Source organism: Ornithorhynchus anatinus, chromosome 10 (genome assembly GCF_004115215.2).
Source record: "Ornithorhynchus anatinus isolate Pmale09 chromosome 10, mOrnAna1.pri.v4, whole genome shotgun sequence".
In the NCBI taxonomy this organism is placed as follows: domain Eukaryota; kingdom Metazoa; phylum Chordata; class Mammalia; order Monotremata; family Ornithorhynchidae; genus Ornithorhynchus; species Ornithorhynchus anatinus.
Genome location: NC_041737.1, coordinates 46,749,596 through 46,758,896, shown reverse-complemented (window position 1 = coordinate 46,758,896; position 9,301 = coordinate 46,749,596). Strand labels below are relative to the sequence as shown.

General features: G+C 46.0%; 1 non-coding gene across 1 annotated transcript; it reads right to left on the bottom strand.

The window, feature by feature from the left end:
- Positions 1 to 2,099: 2,099 nt before the first annotated feature.
- Positions 2,100 to 2,237, bottom strand: LOC114814823. The gene has a single exon (XR_003762620.1). It is a non-coding gene; the product is annotated as a small nucleolar RNA SNORA7 (small nucleolar RNA).
- Positions 2,238 to 9,301: the final 7,064 nt, after the last annotated feature.

The following is a 9,301-nucleotide window of genomic DNA, read 5'->3' as shown; positions in this document are numbered from 1 at the left end:
GCTGTCTGTCTGGCTCTCAACCAGCTGGTACCTTGGCCTTGGCTCTGGTCCTGGCCTGTAAGTCCCTGATGCTGAAGATCAGTGGGGAGGAAGCAGTTCATAGCAGAGAGAGCAGTGGGTCCTCCACTCTCTAAACCCTGCTCCTGGCCCACCCCCTCAGCCAGCTCTCTTCACCCGCTTTAGATGGAACTGAGGGACACCTTGGATATAGACTGTAATTTAAACTATAGATAGACTGTAAGGTCCTTGTGGGCAGGGAACGTGTCTACCATCTCTGTTACATTGTACTCTCCCAAGTCCTTAGTAGAGTCCCCTGCACACAGTAAGTGCTTAATAAATATTATTGATATAGCTCAACTCCAGGGTGGACCCAGAGTTCCAGTTGTCCCAGCACTGATTAACCTCTGGGCCAGGGATGCCCAGGGCTGACCCTCTGAGTCTATTACCTTCAAGACCCAGTTACCCCAAGGTTAGACTGATCCCTGGGAATGGGTCAAAACTACCATTTAGGCAGCCAGGGTGGCTTACCCCAGAGATTTAGGGGCTTGTCTTTTGTGGAAGAGGGTCATTCCATAGTTCCTGGGGTCTGGATAAAAAAAGTAAAGTAAAACTATGCTGCTTCCCTGTCAATGGTGGGAGCTGCTTGAGCATATATCAACCCCATTCTCTTACCTCTCCCTTACCTCCCACAAGGAGGACTAGATTGAGATGGCAGAGATCCCCAGAAGTGCAGAAACATGAGCTCGTTGTGGTCAAGAATTGTCTCTCTACTACTGCATTGTATTTTCCCAAGCGCTTAGTACAGTGCTTTGCAAACAGTAAGCACTCAGTAAATATGCCTGAACGAATGAATATGCCATCTCCTCTTGCCACCTCCTACTCACAGCTCTTCAAGTCTTGAGAAGCAGGGTGGCCTATTGGAAAGTGCATTGGCCTTGGGGTCAGAGGACCCGGGTTCTAATCCCAGCTCCGCCACTTGTCTGTCTTGGACCTTGAGATAGTCACTTCATGTGTCTGTGCCTCAGTTACCTCATCTGTTAAAGGGGGATACAGACAGTTCCCGATGTGAGACACAGACTGTGTCCAATCCAACTGTCGTGTATCTACCCCAGTGCTTAGTACCGTGCCTGGCACATAGTAAGAGCTTAACAAATACCATAAAAAAGTCTGTAAAGAGTGAATGGATTTTTTGGAGAGGGTTTTTTTCTGGTAGGCACATTCGGTTTTGACCACCATTTGCATTATGTCAAAAGCACTAAGCCACCAGAACCCTAGGGCCAGTCTGTCTGAGTGATTGACAGGCTGCATTTACCCTGCCTTTGGGGCTTAAAGCAGGTTCCACCTTGCAGCCACCAGTTTGGTCGCAGAAATTTTTTGTTCTGTGGATCTTTTTTCTTTCTCTCTCTCTTTTGGCCTTCCTGTGCCAGCGACAGTAGGGCTGGACAAGAATATCGAGCACCTGCATCTGGGTTACTGTGTTTATTCTCACCAGAAAATCTGCATTTCTGATCACCACATCTCAGGAAGAACATAAGCTGGAGTGGATTTAGGGAAGGGCAATTAAGACGGTCAGAGGATCGAGAAACTGATTTTGAAAGTCAGACCAAAAGAGTCTGGTCTGGAAAAATTAAGTCTAAGGGACATGACTGAAGTCTACAAAATCATGATGGCAGTGGATAGAGTGAATTCTGATGCATACTTTCAGAAGGAGGGGACACACACTGAAGATTCAAACCAAACAAAAAGAAACTGCTATTCATATGGAATTAATTACCACAGGAAGTTGTGGCCAAAAAAATATTAGTGGGTCAAGAGGGACTTGAATAAATTTATGAATGAGCAGTCCATAATGCACTACTATCCTGTAATGCCAACTTACTGTTGTCTTGTCTTATGCTGTCGAGTCATCTCTGACCCATAGCGACTCCATGGACACATCTCTCTCACCTCCATTTTCAATCGTGCTGCTAGGGTATCCGTAGAGTTTTCTTGGTAAAAATGCAGAAGTGGTTTACCACTGCCTCCTTCCACGCAGAAAACCTGAGTCTCCACCCTCAACTCTCTCCCATGCCGCTGCTGCCCAGCACAGGTGAGTTTTGACTTGTAGCAGATTGCCTTCCACTTGCTAGCCACTGCCCAAGCTAGGAATGGAATGGGTAGGCCTCTGCTTGACTCTTCCTCCCATAGTCGAGACCGGTAGACTATTGGAAACTCTCCAGGTGCGACATTAAGAGGGGCCAACTTACTGTACCTCAATTTCGCCCATCCCTCTGCTGATTCCTTGCCCACGTCCTCCCACCAGCCTGGAGCTCCATCCCCCTTTTTACCTGACAGACCACCACTCCCCCAACCTTCCAAGCCTTATTAAAAACACATCTCCTCCAAGAAGTTTTCCCTGACTAAGCCCTCATTTCCCCTACTCCTTTTCCCTTCTGCGTCACCTATCTACTTGGATCTGTACTCTTTGCACTTCATATTCACTCCACCCTGAGCCCCACAGCTCTTAGGTACATATTTGTAAATTATTTATATTAAAGTCTGTCTCCCTCTCTAGACTTTGCTCCTTTTGGGCAGGAAACAAGTCTACCAATTCTGTTTTATTGAATGCTCCCAAACACTTAATATAGTGCTCTGTACACAGAAATTACTCAAATGAATACAATTAATTGATTGACTGATCAGATGTTACAAGGTCCATTCCAACACTTAAGATGGAAGTCAAGGTACACAGAATAGAATCAGAATAATAAATCGGATGAACTGTTGGCCTGATTCAGTAAGGGCAATGCACATGGTCATATGTGTTGAACTCCTGTCTCTGAGTGATGAGAGTAAAATATTTTCAAGACAGAATCATAACTTGCCTAGGCAGGTTGCCTTTCTTTTTTGCCTTTAAATAGCTTAAGCCTACTAGATTATAAACTCCTCCCATAGCTTGTAGAATCCTAGAGGGCAGGGACTGTGGGTTTTACTTCCATTGTAAATTCTCTCAAGGTGCCTAACATATAGTAGGTTCTCAATAAATGTAATTAAATTAACTAAACAATGAATTAAATCATAACAATAGTGGTATTTATTAAACACTTACTATGTGCCAAGCTCCGTACTAAACCCTGGGGTAGGTAAAAGATAATCAGCTTAGTCCTGGTACCTGTCCCATATGGTCTACGGTAGAGGAAGAAGGGGCTATTTACTCTCCAATTTACTGATGAGGAAACTGAGGCTCAAAAGACTTAAATGACTTGCCCAAGGCCACAGAGCAGACAAGTGGTAGAGCCAGGAATAGAACCAAGGTCCCCTGTCTCCCAAGCCCTGTATTCCTGCCACTAGGCCACACTACTTCACTCAGACTCACACTTCCTCACCATGCATCCCAAGGGCAGACAGTTGCCCTGCCATCCTCCCCATCCTCCCCACACCCCCTCGGCAATGGCCTCATTAACTTGGGTCTCTCCAGGCAGGATTGATCATATTGGTACTTAATCCTCTCCAGTTTTCCAATTATTTATTCCCTGATGATAGCATGGGAGGCAGAGTGTGCAGCGAAGGCCTGGGCTCCACCTACCTCACCACCTACCCTACATTCTTCCCAGTCAGAGTGAGAAGTGTTTGCCTGCTGTCAGTCACAAAGTATGAACTCCTCATTCAATTCATTCATTCAGTCATATTTATTGAGTACTTACTGTGTGCGAAGCACTGTACTAAGTGCTGGGAGAGTACAATATAACAATAAATGGACACATTCCCTGCCTCCAGTGAGTAGAGTCCCAGACCGTGGCAGGTTCCACGCCACCTCTGACCCCTGGAGTTCTGGTCAGGAAGTGAGCTCCCCTTAAGACTCTGAAAAATGTCATCTGACACTGTCTCCTCGTTCCAGATCATTCTACAGCCAACAGTTCTGTAGGAGAGCCCCTCGTGGTTTGTCCTCCTAAAGAGGTGATTAATTAGCTGTTAACACAGGTGATCAGTGATAATGATAATAGTTATGGCATTTGTTAAGCGCTTACTATATTCCAAGTGCTATACTAAGCACTGGTGTAGGTACAAGATATTCAGGTATAGCACAGTCCCTTTCCCACATGGGACTCAAAGTCTGAGAGGGAGAATAGGTATTGCACCCCCATTTTATAAATTAGGAAACTGAGGAACAGAGAAGTTAGGTGACTTGCCCAAGGTTAGACTAGGGTTGCTGTTCATCCAGTCTTATACCAGAGAGTGCAGTTCTCAGTTGGTCTGGTCCCTGGGTAGTACTTTAAGGATGCAGCTCCCTCCAACTGAAATCCTACAGTCTCCTCACACTGACACTGCACTGACATGCCTATGAAATGCATGAGCTGGTAAAACTCGGCAGCTCAAGCTCATTAAATTGCAAGCTTCTTGAGGGTTTTTTTGGTGTTGTTTTGTTTTTGCTTTTATTGTACTGTCCCAAGACTTAATTCAGCATTCTGATACAGTAGGTGCTCAATCAATACCATTTATTATTCACTCATTCATTCAATCAATTGTATTTATTGAGCCCTTATTGTGCACAAAGCACTGTACTAAGCGCTTGGGAAAGTACTTTAATTAACAACATCAATTAAAGTAGGACTCATTGTTTTAGAACTTCATGGAGGCTTACCAACAAAAGTGAGTGTTCAAGACCAAAGGTTCATGATAGGTATATTTCCATATTAAAACACTTAAGACTAGGGGGCTTTACTAATTAGAAAAGTGCTCAGCGCTTAGAGCAGTGCTTCACTCATAATAAAAACACTCAGTCACCTTGCTCCCCTCCTATCTTACCTCCCTGATTTCCTACTACCACCCAGCACGCACACTTTGCTCCTTTAACGCCCTCCCTCTACATATTCGACAGAATATCACTCTCTCCACCTTCAAAGCCCTACTGAATTACAGTTCCTTCAAGAGGCCTTTCCCGACTAGGCCCTCACTGCCTTTTCTTCCACTCCCTTCTGCGTCATTGCCCTTATATTTGGATTTGCACCCCTTATTCACTCCTCCCTCAGCCCCATAGCATTTATGTACATAGGTGTAATTTATTTATTTATATTAATATCTATCTCCCCCTCTAGATAGGAAGGGCAGGAAACATGTCTATCAACTCCGTTTTATTGTACTCAAGTGCTTAGTACAGTGCTCTGCATAAAGTAAGTGCTCAATAAACATGATTGATCGATGATAAGCACTTAAATATAATAATAAATAACAATAATTTTGCTGCAGTAAGAGAATAAGACTAAGTGAGATGGAGAGGATGGAGGAGAAAGAAGAAAAATGATGAGGGTAGAAAGGTGAGAACTCTTCTTTCCCCCATATCACTCACTACCGGCTCAAGGACTCTTCTTTTTCTTATTCCTCTCCTTCCCTGTGATTCCGTGTCCCTTGGCTCTCCTGGCTGGCATCTCCCAGACTTGCTTTTCCAGATTTTAATCAGAACCAGAGAAGCAGCATGGCCTAGTGAAGAAAGCACAGGCCTAGGAGTCAGAAGGACGTGGGTTCTAATCCCTGCTCCAACACTCGTCAGCTGTGTGACCTTCGGCAAGTCACTTGACTTCTCTGTGCCTCAGCTACCTTATCTGTAAAATGGGGATTAAGACCGTGAGCCCCGTGTGGCTCGGGGACTGTGTCCAACCCAATTAACTTGTAACTCTCTACTCCAGTGCTTAGGGCTGGCACATAGAGAGGCAGCATGGCCTGGAAGTCGGAAGGTCATGGGTTCTCATCCCGGCTCTGCCACTTGTCTGCCGTATGATCTTGGGCAAGTCCTTTCACTTCTCTGCGCCTCATCTGTAAAATGGGGATGGAGACTGTGAGCCCCACGTGGGACAAGGGACTGTGTCCAACACGATTTGCTTGTATCCACTCCAGCGCTTAGTACAGCGCCTGGCACAGAGTGAGCGCGTAACGAATACCGATGATGATTATTATTATTTAAGCGCTGAAGACAGCTCCAGGCCCCCGTCGTCCTAGGCAGTTCTGCTTTTGCCCACTGGAGGGTGTAGGGCACTAGGCTGAGGCCACGGCCGGAGTTGTCGCAGGGTTGGATTTTTCTTGGGCCTTTCAGTTTGGGGTGATGGGGAGGGACCAAACCGCATTAGAGCGCTCTCCAAACACTAACCAGTTAGACCCACAGCTTCGGACTCGTATTCTACAGCGGGGGGGAAAAGGGGGAGCGTATCGATTGGCACAGTGGAAAGAGCCCGCGCTTGGGAGTCAGAGGTCATGGGTTCTAATCCCGCCTCCGCCACTTGTCAGCTGTGTGACTTTGGGCGAGTACTCTCTCTTCTCTGTGCCTCAGTCACCTCATCTGTAAAATGGGGATTAAGTCCGTGAGCCCCATGTGGGACAACCTGATGACCTTGTATCTAACCCAGCGCTTAGAAGAGTGCTTGGCATATAGTAAGCGCTTAGTAAGTACCAACGTTATTATTAGATCGATTGGCATAGTGGAAAGAGCCCGGGCTTGGGAGTCAGAGGTCGTGGGTTCTAAACTCGGTTCCACCACCTGTCAACTGTGTGACTTTGGGCTAGTCACTTCATTTCTCTGTGCTTCAGTCACCTCATCTGTAATATGGGGATTAAGACCGTGAGCCCCATGTGGGCAACCTGATTACCGTGTATCTAATCCAGCACTTAGAACAGTGCTTGGCACATAGCAAGCGCTTAACAAATACCATTATTATTATTATTACCGACCGCAGACCACAACTACCTCTAGTCAGTCAGTCGTATTTATTGAGCACTTTTTGTTGTGCAGAGCTCTGAATTAAGCGCTTGGGTGAGTACAATATAACAGTAGAACAGACACATTCCCTTCCCATGACGAGCTTAAAGTCTAGACAGGGGAGACAGATGTTAATACAGATAAATAAAATTACAGAGATGTACATAAGTGGTGTGGGGCTGAGAGGGAGGATGAATAAAGGAAACAAGTCAGGGTGATGCAGAACGGAGTGGAAGAAGAGGAAAGGAAGGCTTAATCAGGGAAACCGTGGTATTTGTTGGGCACTTACTATGTGCCAGGAAATGTGCTAAGAGCTGGGGTAGATACAAGCAAATCGGATTAGACACAGTCCCTGTCCCACATGGGGCTCACATTCTCGATCCCCATTTTACCAATGAGGTAACTGAAGCCCAAAGAAGTTAAGTGACTTGTTCAAGACCAATCAACAGACAAGTGGATGAGCCGGGTTTAGAACCCATGACCTTCTGACTCTCTGGCCCATGTTCTATCCACTACGATAGAGTGTTTTGCTGCTTCCTGTTTTAACCCTCTCCGTGCTCCACAGCAACCAGTGAACGGTGGACGGACCGACCCTGCTGGAATCGAGCTCTACTGGCCTGTGTTTGCCGGTTGTGGTTTGTATGGTCCACTGCTGCTGGCAACTTCTCATTTGCCTAATAGAGTACAGTGACTGTTACCCTCTTTTAGCCTGTTTTGTAGCCGGTACCCTCCTATTCTCCATCTTGGCTCTCCCCTCTCATTGGTGTTCATGTCACCTTCAGGTTTGGAGAGGAAATGCTTGTCATTTAGGGGAGGCTAAGGGATAATGATGATGAAGATGATGATAATAATAAAAAAAATTTCATAAGCACTTACTATGTGCCAAGCACATAATAAGAAGCCGCACAGCCTAATGGAAAGGAGGGACCTGGGAGTCCGAGGACCTCGGTTCTAATCTCAGCCCTGCCAATTGCTTGCTGGGTGACTTTGGGCAAGTCATTTAACTTTTGGGGGTCTCAGTTTCCTCAACTGTAAAATGGGAATTAAATACCTGTTCTCCTTCAAATTGGATAGACTTAATCCAACCTGATAAACTTGCATCTACCCCAGGGCTTAAAACAGTGCTTGACACTTGAGTCCTTAACAAATACCATTTTTTTAAAAAAACAAACACTGTATCAAGCGCTGTGGTAGACACAAGCTACTCAGGATGGACACATTCCCTGCCCCTCATGGGGCTGGCTTAGGATAGGACCCAGTCTATCCTAGGGCCCTACCAAATGATGAGCCTAGCATAGGAAGGAAGATCCCGTTCTTACACACTATTGCTGTGGAGAGGTAATGTGCCCAGGGAGAGAGGCAAGTTAAGAAAAGCCCCAAGAAATCAGTTGGTGACTAGACCCAGAGGATACCTGTGAAGCTGATCTGGAAACAAGAAACTCTAACACTTCCATGATATACTGGAGAGAGCTTGGTCCTGGGAGTCAGAGGACCTGCATTCTAATCCAGACTCTGTCAATTACTTGCTGTGTAACTTTGGGCAAGTCACTTAATTTCTCTGGCCCTCAGTTTTCCTAACAGTAAAATGGGGATTAAATACTTGTTCTCCCTCCTACTTAGACTGTGAGCCCCATGTGGCAGGGGGAATAGGTCCAAACTCGTTTACTTGTATCTCCCCCTGCAATGTTCAGAACAGTGCTTGACACATAGTAAGCACTTAATCAATACCATAACAAATCCTGTTCCTGAGGGTTGTCTCCAAGCCCTCTAATTTTGCTTGGCCAAACAAACCCTCCTGTGTTCCCAGGTTGACCTCCTCCACGTTTCCCTGGACATAGTGTTGAGAGAGAACAGCCCTGGGAGATCTTCCCCTTCTGTCCCCTAGCTGGGACAGGGGATGTTCTGCTCAGGTCAAATTCACCTTCTCCTCTGACCTTCTTCTCGGCTAAGACATCTCCAAGCTGCGTATATTTCCAAGAATCAAAGCAGACTGGGCCTTTTTAAAAAAAAATGTGCTAAGTGCTTAATATGTGCCAAGCACTCTACTAAGCGCTGGCATAGATCCAAGATAATCGGGTCCTGCATGGGTCTCACAGTCTAAGTAGGAGGGAGAAGAGGTACTGAATCCTCATTTTACAGAGGAGATAACTGAAACACAGAGAAGTTAAGTGACTTGCCCAAGGTCACACAGCAGGCAAGTGGCAGAGCTATGATTAGATCCCAGGTCCTCTGACTCCCATGCCCATGCTCTTTCATCTAGGCCACCCTGCGTCTCTAAGGCCCTTCCTGGTCAAGTTTCCAGGGCTGAATGCTGTCCATCTGCACAGTACTAGAATTCATCAAGTACAGGGATAGTTACAAAATAATTGGGTCAGACACAAACCCTCTCAGGTATCTTATCCCTATTTTACAGATGAGGAAACAGGCACAGAGAGGTTAACTAATTCATCCAAGGCCACACAGCATAGCAGTGGCAGATCGGGGATGTGCATCCAGATCTCCTGACTCAAAGCTCTATGACCTTCCTACTTTGCCACCCTGCCTCCAAGTACTGAGGTGCAGAAAGTTAGGTGG